Source organism: Canis lupus, chromosome 15 (assembly GCF_003254725.2).
Source record: "Canis lupus dingo isolate Sandy chromosome 15, ASM325472v2, whole genome shotgun sequence".
NCBI classification, from domain to species: domain Eukaryota; kingdom Metazoa; phylum Chordata; class Mammalia; order Carnivora; family Canidae; genus Canis; species Canis lupus.
In genome coordinates this window covers 47,940,455-47,951,421 of record NC_064257.1, presented here as the reverse complement: position 1 = coordinate 47,951,421, position 10,967 = coordinate 47,940,455, and the positions used below count along the sequence as shown (strand labels likewise).

Sequence of the window (10,967 nt, the reverse complement as noted above, 5' to 3'; positions counted from 1 at the left end):
CTATCTAGATGCTGGTCACACTATACACAGGTGATAATGAACAATTTCTCCAGCCATTGTCAAATGTTCTCCCAACCTGGGAGTAAAGATCACCCCTGACTGAGGACCACTGTTTGGTGTTCATGTTGCAGAAAAGAGAGAAAAATGATGCTCAAGAAGGTATCCGTCTTTAATCCACTGGGGTGTGTATTAAAATAAGATGCAAATCACAGTATTTAAACCATTTGCTATTGAGCACAGTCAAGCTGAGATAACCCTTATAACTTTAAACCAATAAGAGGTAGTTGCAGTGTTATTTCAATTTTCTAGATCTGGCAACTGTGTAACATTTGATAATTTTGCATCTGATGTTGAATACAACATTGAGAATGATCAAGTTTTTTGATGTAACTTAATACTTGGCATTTATAAATACTGAAGTTTTAATCATCATGGACAACTGTAATTTTATGGTTACATGATGGTAAATATTTTAAGAAATGAAAAATAAGGAATGTTCAATCTTCAGTTAACTTTTATTGATTCTTCTAAAACTTGTATGTTGAAAGTGGAGTCTTCCTTCTGTGAGGCATTTTACTCTTTTCTTTGGTCAGATTTGCTGTTCTTCACCAAGGAAGTTAGCCTGTATTTTTGTTTGGAGCAGAAGGGCTCACCTTGATAGAAGTAGTTTTACAGTAACAGCAAATTATCATCTAGTACATCACAAGGAAATATTCTGGTTCTAGAATTCTTCGGGTGTCTAATGAAAGCAGACATATGTGAAAAGTAGGAAATAACCACAGTATTGTCAGGATCTAAAGAACTGTTTAAATCATTCATGACTTATCTGGAATTGGTTTTAAAAATTTTAAACAAAAATTTTAAAGTTGTATAATTATAGATTAAAAGAAGAATAAAGGAAGAGTATAGGGATCAGGTACCATCAAGCAACTGAGATCATTATCACCTTGGGGCAATGAGTTTTTTTCTATAAGATTCATTGAAGCTAAGGCAAAGGTACATAGTTAAGCAGTATCAGTTGGGGTAAGTAATATTAATTATTTGTATTTTTTTAAAGCTTTTAAATTATTTTGTAAGGCCCTTTTTATGGCCATGGAATTTGTCCAAAGAAGTATATTTTTTTTTAGGATTTGACAAAATTATATTGATAGAGTTTTTTTTGCTTAGAGATGTTGAGATATATTGTCAACAATGTTTTCTGTTTTATAAGATGAAAAAATGTTGTCAGTTAGTTCTTAGAGTTTTTTGCCTTATAAGAAGGGGAGAGCAAATGGCCTCCAAAGGAAAAAGTTTTAAGTGGAGGTTACTAATAGACCACATTGTGTATGAAGACAATTAAGACCTCTGGCCAAAGTCTGATTTTAGGTAGCATTGCATCTTCATGCCAACTCAGTTATAAACTATATCCCCATGCAACCTTGTGAGTTGACTTATTTATTTGGGGGTACTTACAAATTTTCACTTAAAAGTGAAAAGAATCAAAAGAATTTTGTCAAATTAAATACATTTAACGTTGATACTGAGCTGTTTTAACTGTTATCAATAGAGACCAATAGTTCTTTGAGAAAATAAAATAATGCCATTTTTTGAAGAATAGGACATTTATTTTTCTTGCTTTCCTTTGAAAGTCAGTTCCATCATTAAACAATACATGTTGTTTAGATATAGATTTTGGGGTATACTTGGGCACAGACATAGTTGATCTCCAGAAAGATTTTTACTGAACAAGGCATGACAAAATCCCAGATTTTAACTGTGATAATGTGATTTAGATTCTAAAGTGGTAATACATAGGATCTACTTGAGCATTATACATTTTTTTTTAATTTAGATTCTAAAGTGGTAATACATAGGATCTACTTGAGCATTATACATTTTTTTTTTTTTATAATTGATGGTCTCTGTCCATTGGATCACATGCTAATGATAGACCAAAGAGATAGATCAGAGAAATTATTCTCAATTGTTTCTAAGTGAAGTGAGACAGAGGTGAATAGTGATTGTTAGAATAACCAGAGTTAACATTCTGGAGCCCTGGTTGGTATTTGTGATTTGCTATGAAAAAATCTGTCATGGAGTTCTGAAAACAGACTCAAAGATACTATGTTTACACTTTACTAGTGATAAAGTAGAGAAACATCACTTTGTCCATGTTTACCTTATTGGGGCACCTGGGTGGCTCAGTAGTTGAGCGTCTGCCTTCATGCTCAGGGAGTGATCCCGGGTCCTGGGATTGAGTCCCGCATTGGGGTCCCCACAGGGAGCCTGCTTCTCTCTCTGCCTATGTCTCTGCCTATCTCTTTGTGTCTCTCATTAATAAATAAATAAATATCTTTAAAAAAAAAGAAATTACCTTATCAACATAAGACAATTGACTTGTTAGAGACTGGGTGGTTCTTTTGGAACAGGTTGTGAATACAATCCTAGTGATAAGAGATCATCATTTTCTAGAGCTGTTTCCAATACAGCATAGCCAGTTATATATTTTCAAGGAGAGGAAGTTATAGGCTTCTACTATGATTTATAATATGGGAATACCAACATAAATTATTTTGGAATGAAATTACTTGATCTATATCTGATGGAAATTTGCTCTTCTTTATTTCCTCTTGGAATGTCTTGCAGTTTTTAAACATAATTCTCTGTATTTGAGAAGTTTACGTAGTATGAGAAGTGTTTTATTCTGATGAGCATGAAAGAACCTAGGATCCTGAGTGTGTTTGATTTTCTGTATCTTAAGCTTATCCAGAGAGTCTCCTGTTTATTTTTAGAAATGTGAAGGAATTCAGAAGATTCTTTTCAACTGCCTCATACAATTTAGGCAACTCCTTCATGAAGCCCTGAATCCCAGCATGTTTCTAATGAACTGCAGGTTTCCAAATTTTGGGAGGTTTATAATGAAGCTTTGGGATTCTAAATGGGTCAGAACAACTTTCGTACTTTGTCAAATTGTGAGAAGAGGCAATCTGTGCTTAAGACTCTGGAATAATAATTTCACCACCTGCTGGTTTCTTTGTTTTTCTAGGGAGAGGGGGACATTGTTGAGCACTAACCAATGAGAGTTCTTTAAAGATACTCCTTATTAAGATATGGGTCAGTTTGCTCCAGCTCAGTATAAAAATGAGTCAAGGGATCCCTGGGTGGCGCAGCGGTTTGGCGCCTGCCTTTGGCCCAGGGCGCGATTCTGGAGACCCAGGATCGAATCCCACATCGGGCTCCTGGTGCATGGAGCCTGCTTCTCCCTCTGCCTATGTCTCTGCCTCTCTCTCTTTCTTTCTGTGACTATCATAAATAAATAAAAATTAAAAAAAAATGAGTCAAATAAATTCTAATAAGTGAAAAATGTTCTATTTGGCTTAGATATTTGATGCTACCTTGATTTGTTTCCTACTGAAACGTGGAGAAACTTCACTAACGAGCACCCAACTCAATTCTTTCTCAAACTTCAATTGCTCTGGTTGGAAAGATGAAAAATTCTTAAATTGCTTTGTTGATGATTTTCTCTCCTCTGTTTTGTCTTCCTGGAAATCCTGCTTTATAGTCATTGACCTAAACTCTTATCTTTTGTATTTTTCCTCCCTCCTCTTTTTCACATCTTTTTATCCTTTTGATCTACTTTCTGGGAGATTGCTCCAATTTTATCTTCTATCCCTTATATTGATTTTTAAATCATGCATTTTAGTTTCTAATAGTTCTTTTTATGGTTGTTCTTTGAATGATTCTTATTTGTAACATTTGGATCCCTGTGTCATGGATGAGATATTTTGATTTGTTCTGATTTTTTTGAATTTTTTTTTTCCCTGAATAGCCCCTGTGTCTGACAAGTTACTTCTTAAATAAAATGTTTGTTTTGGTTTATGTTCTCTAAGTAGGGGACTGAAAAGCTTCTTGGAAGCTCCAAGCATTTTAGCAATGTCAAATTTTAAGTTTTACTGTGAGAGACAAGAGTGGGTCATTGATTGGGTTGATCAAACTTCCTAGAGAAATGTGTTCTAATCTTTCTGGAGGGAAAAGTTCTAGCTGTCAGCCATCTGACACTAAAAAAGGGGCTGTGGGGGTGGAAGGCAGATGTCTCAGGACCTTGCATTCTATAGGCACAGTTACTTAATCTCGTTGCTTTCAGTTAAGTTTCCCATGTCCTCAGTTGCTTGGGATTCCCCCCAATTTAAAGAACTGTTTTACTCTTTCCAGGCTTCAGTGGGAGTGGTGGAGGTGGAAGTGAGCAGGGGTGAGGGGCATAACTCAGTGAAGTGGAGTAGAAGACATGTAGGTATCTAACCACTTTTCATATCATTTTATCCAATCCTTCTAATTTCAGGTTTTTACCTGCCTGCCCCACTTTACCCTGAGTTCTAGAGAAACTAGTGCTACCAGTTGCTGAACATTTTGGGGAATCTGTTGTGTAACTAGTTATTTCTTGGCTATGCCCATTGCCACTTTAAATTGAACTTTCGGGGGTCTGATAATTCAATTACTGCTCATGTACCTGATTTCTACCTTCCAAAATTAGCGGCTACTGTTTTCTCTCCTGGTCTTCCTCTTCTTAGTGGGTTCATGTTTTAAAAAAAGAGGTCACATTAGATACATTGGTTAAGTATGCTGTCTTGCCCTGGAACACCCTATTCTTTTTTTTTTTTTTTAAAAAGATTTTATTTATTTATTCATGAAAGACACACACACAGAGAGAGGAAGACACACAGGCAGAGGGAGAAGCAGGCTCCATGCAGGGAGCCCGATGTAAGGCTCGATCCTGGGACTCCAGGATCATGCCCTGGACTAAAGGCAAGTGCTAAACCACTGAGCCACCCAGAGATCCCCCCCTATTCTAAATGTATCTTTGGATAGGAAGCTTTCAGAAGGCAGATCTTAAATTAATGGTACACAGGGTTTGGTGTAGAAAGTTTGCTTAGAAGGATTTAGTTTTTGAGCTAAAAGGAAAAAATATCAATTAAAAATTTTCTTGTTCAGGGTATAGATAATTGCAACTATCTCCTTCTTGTGTGGTAGTTTTTTTTTAAGTCCAGCCAACCGTGTGAATTTTGAAAATTAAGACAAAGTATAATATTTTTATTCAGTGAAAAAATTCACCAAAGAATAGGTATAGGTATAGCCTGACATTTCTGCAGAAAGGATCTTGAAGCCAAAGATATTAATGCAGTTGACTCATAATGAGGGTCAAGTTGTTGATTTTTACAACTGTTATAACAAAGTAAAATGCTAAAGACTTTTATCATGACCACAGAGGTCTGTGTTGTCACCTTGTTGTAGAGGAGGGCAAAATTTATAATTAGCCAGAGTGGAGGATCAGCTTTAATTTACATAGATCAAACTGGAGGTAAAAAGGAAATGGTTTCTTCTCTTTGTATTTTATGCCTCAAATAAGGCAGGAAAAAAAATACACTGTCAAACAAAGGAAAAGGGGAGTTGTAATTACTTCTAACCTATTTTTTCAACAATAAAGATATGTTAGCATTTTTATCAGTGTTACTTGAAAGTGTTTAGGCCGTATTTACACTGAATTTTAAGAGGATACTCTGTAAATAATATTTGGAAAATGGTAATTTTTACCATCACTTGAGTGTGTGTGCGTATGTGTGTTTGTGTGTGTGTGTATGTGTGTAGATGATCTAGAAGGTAAGATAGATGAGGTGAGAGGCTGAACTTTACCTTGAAGTTTGTAGAGGCTCCTCTGCCATTATATTCTCATTTGTGTTTCCGTAATATGTGGTTATATCATATATTTCTGGTGTTCACTCCCATCCTCCAATTAAAAGTTAAAAAAATATGGGATTAATCTAAAAAGAGTATCTGTAGGGTCATTCCCACGTGACAGAGGATTTGACCTTTGTCACAGTGATACTTGGTGTTTAAGGATGGCTCTTGGGAATTTGACTCCAAGTTAAAAGAAGCATTTATATTTCTCAGTTCACCCAGAGGAGTAATAAACCATACTTCAACTTCTGAAGTCTGTTTCAAAGTCAAATGTCTTCCTTTGAGAGTACTTTGCTGCTCACTTATAAAACTGGAAAAGGGCATTTCAGTCAATGCTTTATTCTCCCAGTCAGGAATTGAGGCTGAGTTAGGTGGCCCCCAACAGGGATCATTTAAGGACCCTCAGAAGGCCCTTCTCTCCAAACATATCTCCCTGGCAGAAACCTATATATTTCCCCCTGCTTTTTTGAACTGTTTCAATTTCTGTCAATTACAGATTTACCTAGATTACAGTCTCTCTCTCTCTTTCTCTCTCTCTCTCTCTCTCTCTCTCTTTTTTAAGTAAAAATATCCTGGGGAGAGTTGAGTAGTCTGTTAATCAATCATTTATAATTCAATATGGATTGGTTTAATTAAGTTGCTTTTCTCTAGTTAATGGAGGCTTTGATGGGCGGTCAGAAAGAGAGAAAAGGAAGTAATTTAGTCCCCGGAGTTCTACATTATAAGGCAAGCCTGAAAGAGGGCACTGAAGTGGGCTCACTTGACATCTCAAGGGCAGCATGCAGGCACGGGATACTGGGATTAGGAAGGTGAACCCCAGGAGCTAGGAGATGAGTTAAGAAAGAGTAATGGGACAATGACAAAGACAAACTTTGAACTTTGAAGTATTGTGGGCCAGTGTGTTTTCTATGATACAAGCCTTTAAGTTAATATTATTGGATACTATGGAGCAATGGCTTTGTAGTTTTGCTTGGAATATGTTACATTTTGTGTAATATATATGCCTTAATGTTTGGGGAAAGAGAATGTAGACCCTTAAAAAATAATTAAAAATAAAAATTATTAGAAATATGCCATAAAACATATATGGTTTTTATTATATTTTATTTATTAAATAATTGTTTAATGTATAAACAAATGTTTAATTCAATTAAACATTTTTCATTAAACTTCCATTAACTAGAGGAAAGCAATTTAATGAAACCGTTTTTATTTTAAACTTAAAGGAATAAATAATCAGGGTTATGAGACTAATGGTCAAAAGCAAAGCAGAGATACCAGAATTTTTCAGGAGATCAGTTCAGCAACTCTTTGATTGAAAGAAATATTTCCTTCAGAAATGTATTTTCTTTCTTTGTGTTTTGCTATGTAGCAGGGATAATGCAATGTAGTTGTGTCTTTGGTAGGGTTGAACAATATTTTAGTTTAAACAGATGTTTCTTTTTTTTTAAAGCTGCTCTAAATTGTTAAGCTTTTGAAATATAATCTATTTTAGGAATTATTGGGCTTCTTATGAAATAGCATATGTGAGTAGAAAAGCAAGCTAACTTATAGTCTTGGCTAATCACATCGATGGGAGCTGACAGCTATACTAGAGTTAAGATGCCACCTACCACTTTTGAGTTTTTATCTTAATTACTAACGTATTATCTATAAAGAAATAAATGATCTCATTCATAGCAGTTGGACAAAATCAAACCTGGAAGATCAGAAGCTACAACTTCATATGTAATAGGGTAACTATGATTTATTATCAAATCTAAATCAAGATAATTTTGAGAGTGAAAAGTGATGATTAAAATAATTAAAGTGTTATCCATTTGTTCTTTATCTATGTTCAGTTTAAATTTTATCACTTTTGACCTCTCTTCAAGTTTAATACTCTTTCTTCTGCAGTGTGCAATCCAGAAATTAAGTCCATCCAAAGAATTTTTAAATTTCACATATTGTATTTTTCAGTCTTAGAATTTCCCCTCAGTTCTTTTTTAGAATTTCCATTTATCTTCTGAGTACTACATTTTTGCATTCATTGTATCTTGCTTGTATTGAATATAGACGTTTCCTAGCTTTTGATGGTTCTGCTTACAGTTCTTTTAACTTTATAATGATACTAGTCACTAGAAACTATACTTCAGATTTTGATCTTTTCCCAGGCTACTGATATGCAGTATTATACTCTCTTATGATGCTGCACTGTGGCAGCTCCCAGTCAGCTACATGATCACCAGGATAAACAATCAACACACAATTTACAACCGTTCTGTACCCACACAACTGTTCTGTTTCTTACTTTCAGTACAGTATTCAATAAATTACATGATATAGTCAACACTTTACTATTAAATAGGCTTTGTGTTAGATGATTTTGCTCACCTGTAGGCTAATGTAAGTGTTCTGAGCATGTTTAAGGTAGGCTAGGCTGAGATATAATATTTGGTAGGTTAGGTGTATTAAAGACATTTTCAACTTAAGGTATTTTCAATGTATGTTGGGTTTATTGGGATGTAACCCCATCAAGGAAAATATGTATATATTCTCTTGATTATGAGTTTCTTGTCTCTTTGCATATTTTATAGTTATAAAAAATTACGTCTTGTATATTGTTTATTAAAGTACAATGAAGTTTGAAATGTCTACATCTATATATAGCTTAACCTTTTAATTTATTATCTTTTTTCTTTTTACTCCGTGTTTTCTTGATTTTATCTTAGAGTTCTTTCATTGAATTTTAATTTTGGTAATTATGCTTTTAAAAAAATTTTGAGTATAGTTGACACAAGTTACATTTCAGTAATTATATTTTTAATTTCCCTTAAAATCTTATTCTCAAATTACTCCTTTTTCCACCATAGAAGTCTATTTTTATTATATTGTTGCAATATTTCTTAGACTTCTCTTGTGCTGTTGAGTTTCTTCAAATGTCTGATGATGCATGGTTGATCATTCATACTTGTTAATTGGGAAGTTTTATTAACATAACTCACTGGTGTAGCTTTCCTTTGCCATTGTATACCTCTATGTCCCCCTGAGTATAAACTATGTGTATTTGAGGGGGCATGTTGACTGGTAGATATGCTTGAATTTAAGATGTGTACTGTATAATGGACAGTTCTGGTACTTTTCTTTGGAAGATAAGCCTTCCAAGAAAAAAAAAACCTTCTAAATTCTTTAGGGATAGGCTGTATTGTGTGTATTTCTGTCAGTTGTCTGAAAGTGAAAGCAGGAGGGACTAGTTAAACCTTCATTCAAATACCCTCTAAAATTATACAGCCTGTTTTTGCCTTCCATGCTTCCAGGTTGCATTGTTAGAACCTTTCTGGGTCCTCTCAGGCAAAATAGACCTTCCTTCTCTACAGTCCTCATCTGCAATCACTGGCTTTGTCTTTACACATATTGTTACCCCGATAATCCCATCTGCATCCTGTCTTCTCTAAATTCATGAAACATTGCAGGCCACTCAGAACTTACTGTCTGCCCTGCTTTCCAAATTCATTCACTTTTGCCATTTTATTCCCTTTTCTGCATTTTTAGATTCATTTCAGTGTGATTTGAAAGGAAGAAAGCAAAATACTTGTGTTCAGGTTGCCATCTTGCCTCAGTAATAGCATGCATTTTGAACATTATGTCGTTATTTAAGTATTTATGCTTTTGTTGTTTTTTTTGTTTGTTTGTTTTTAAAGAATTTTAGGAACAATGAAAGGTTCAAGTGTTTTCCTGTCCCCTGCCTCTCTTTTATCCCATATAAATTCTGTCATGGACTGCATACTGCACAGATCCAGTAAAAAAAGTTGAATGACTGATTCTCAAGACCTACTAACATGAAACCTTGATGAGGTATTGTAACAAAACATGTGAAAATTTTGTGGTGGCAAATTTGTGTTCTGGGAAAAGTAGAAAAACTAAAAACCAACATATAACATCCATGTGTAAAACGGTATATGTTTTAGATGAGTTTTACTTAAAATAATCTCTAGTTTTACCTGATTTTATAGCTGGGAGCCAGGAAAGAATATAGGGAGTGGGTTCGAAGCTGGTGGAATTATTAGAGCAAAGGGGCACAAGGAGGAGTAAAGTAAAAGAACTGACAGACAATGAGGAAAGAGGTACGGAAAGACAGAGTGAAAAAGGAAAATATCTGGTCTCCTGTCTCCTGCTTCCTTTGGCATGGAAGAAATTTGGAGGTAGCCCTGAACATATAAAATTCACAACTGTGACAATAAAAAACAAATTGGAGTTTCTCTAGATGATCTTGGGTATAAATAATATGGATTCATGGCTTGTCCTCAGTCAGAAGGTAGCTGTCTACTTTTTATACCAGTGGAGCATTTATGTGAACTAGTTCGGAGATCCAAACCTTTCTTAACACTTCCTAATTAGGCTGAAATTCCATCAAGGGATTTGTGCTGACCTCATAAATAATGAATGTGAAATTTAATTTTCCAAAGTCACAGGTGCCCAGTCAAGGATACAGACAATTTATGTATCTTTGTAGGATACTCTGTATGACATGTGACCATTGCTCTAGTGCTGAAATGCACAGGGCCAGGCATAGAGCCTGCTTTTATGCCATGGTTGTAAACTTCTGAAAGCTTTTGTTTCTCTGAACACTTTGGAGACTAGTCAGGTGCATTACTGCCTGACTCACAACAATGTTGCAGGATTTCGTTATTTTTCATAACTTGGTTTGATTGTTTGCTTGTCTAATCTCTGGAAATAATCTAGGAAAATAAAAACAGTAAGCACAGTAGCCAGTTTTGGCTTCTGTTTATATACTTATTGAGCACCAATAATAATAGAAGTAGATAACTGACAATTGGTCAAAGACAAAAATAGGTATTACTGATATGTCACATTTTTCTGTTGTTTGAAAATCACCTATGATGCACCTATGAACAATTGGACAGAAAATATTTTTAAAAAATCAACTTCCCTTATATGGTTATCTAACCTTCCAAGTGACCCAAACATGTAGCTTTTATGAAAATTACAATATGGCTTTTTAAATTATAATACTTTGCAATTAGCATCACATGATCCAGAGTGCTCCTCTGGATTAAAATTAAATTATATTTAATTTCGATCTTGCAGCATTACACTCTAAGTGTATGTAGTCTTATACCATCAAAAAAGTAAGTTTAAAAATGCACATTTTCATTTTTACATTGGTAAGACTTTCTCAAGTAAATTAAAATATTGTTATCTTTTCATTGAATAATAAATATGGGGTTCCCTCTGATGTAATTAATACAACCTAT

General features: G+C 34.6%; 1 protein-coding gene across 6 annotated transcripts in view; it reads left to right on the top strand.

Annotated features, from left to right (window-relative positions):
• Positions 1-736: 736 nt before the first annotated feature.
• The window catches only part of IQCM (IQ motif containing M), a 429,271-nt gene continuing 419,040 nt past the window's right edge, over positions 737-10,967 (top strand). For all 6 annotated transcript variants that reach the window (XM_025439271.3, XM_025439272.3, XM_025439269.3 and 3 more), the window contains exon 1: positions 737-1,023. The gene's annotated coding sequence lies outside the window, so the exon portion shown is untranslated. The remainder of the gene's footprint in view (positions 1,024-10,967) is intronic.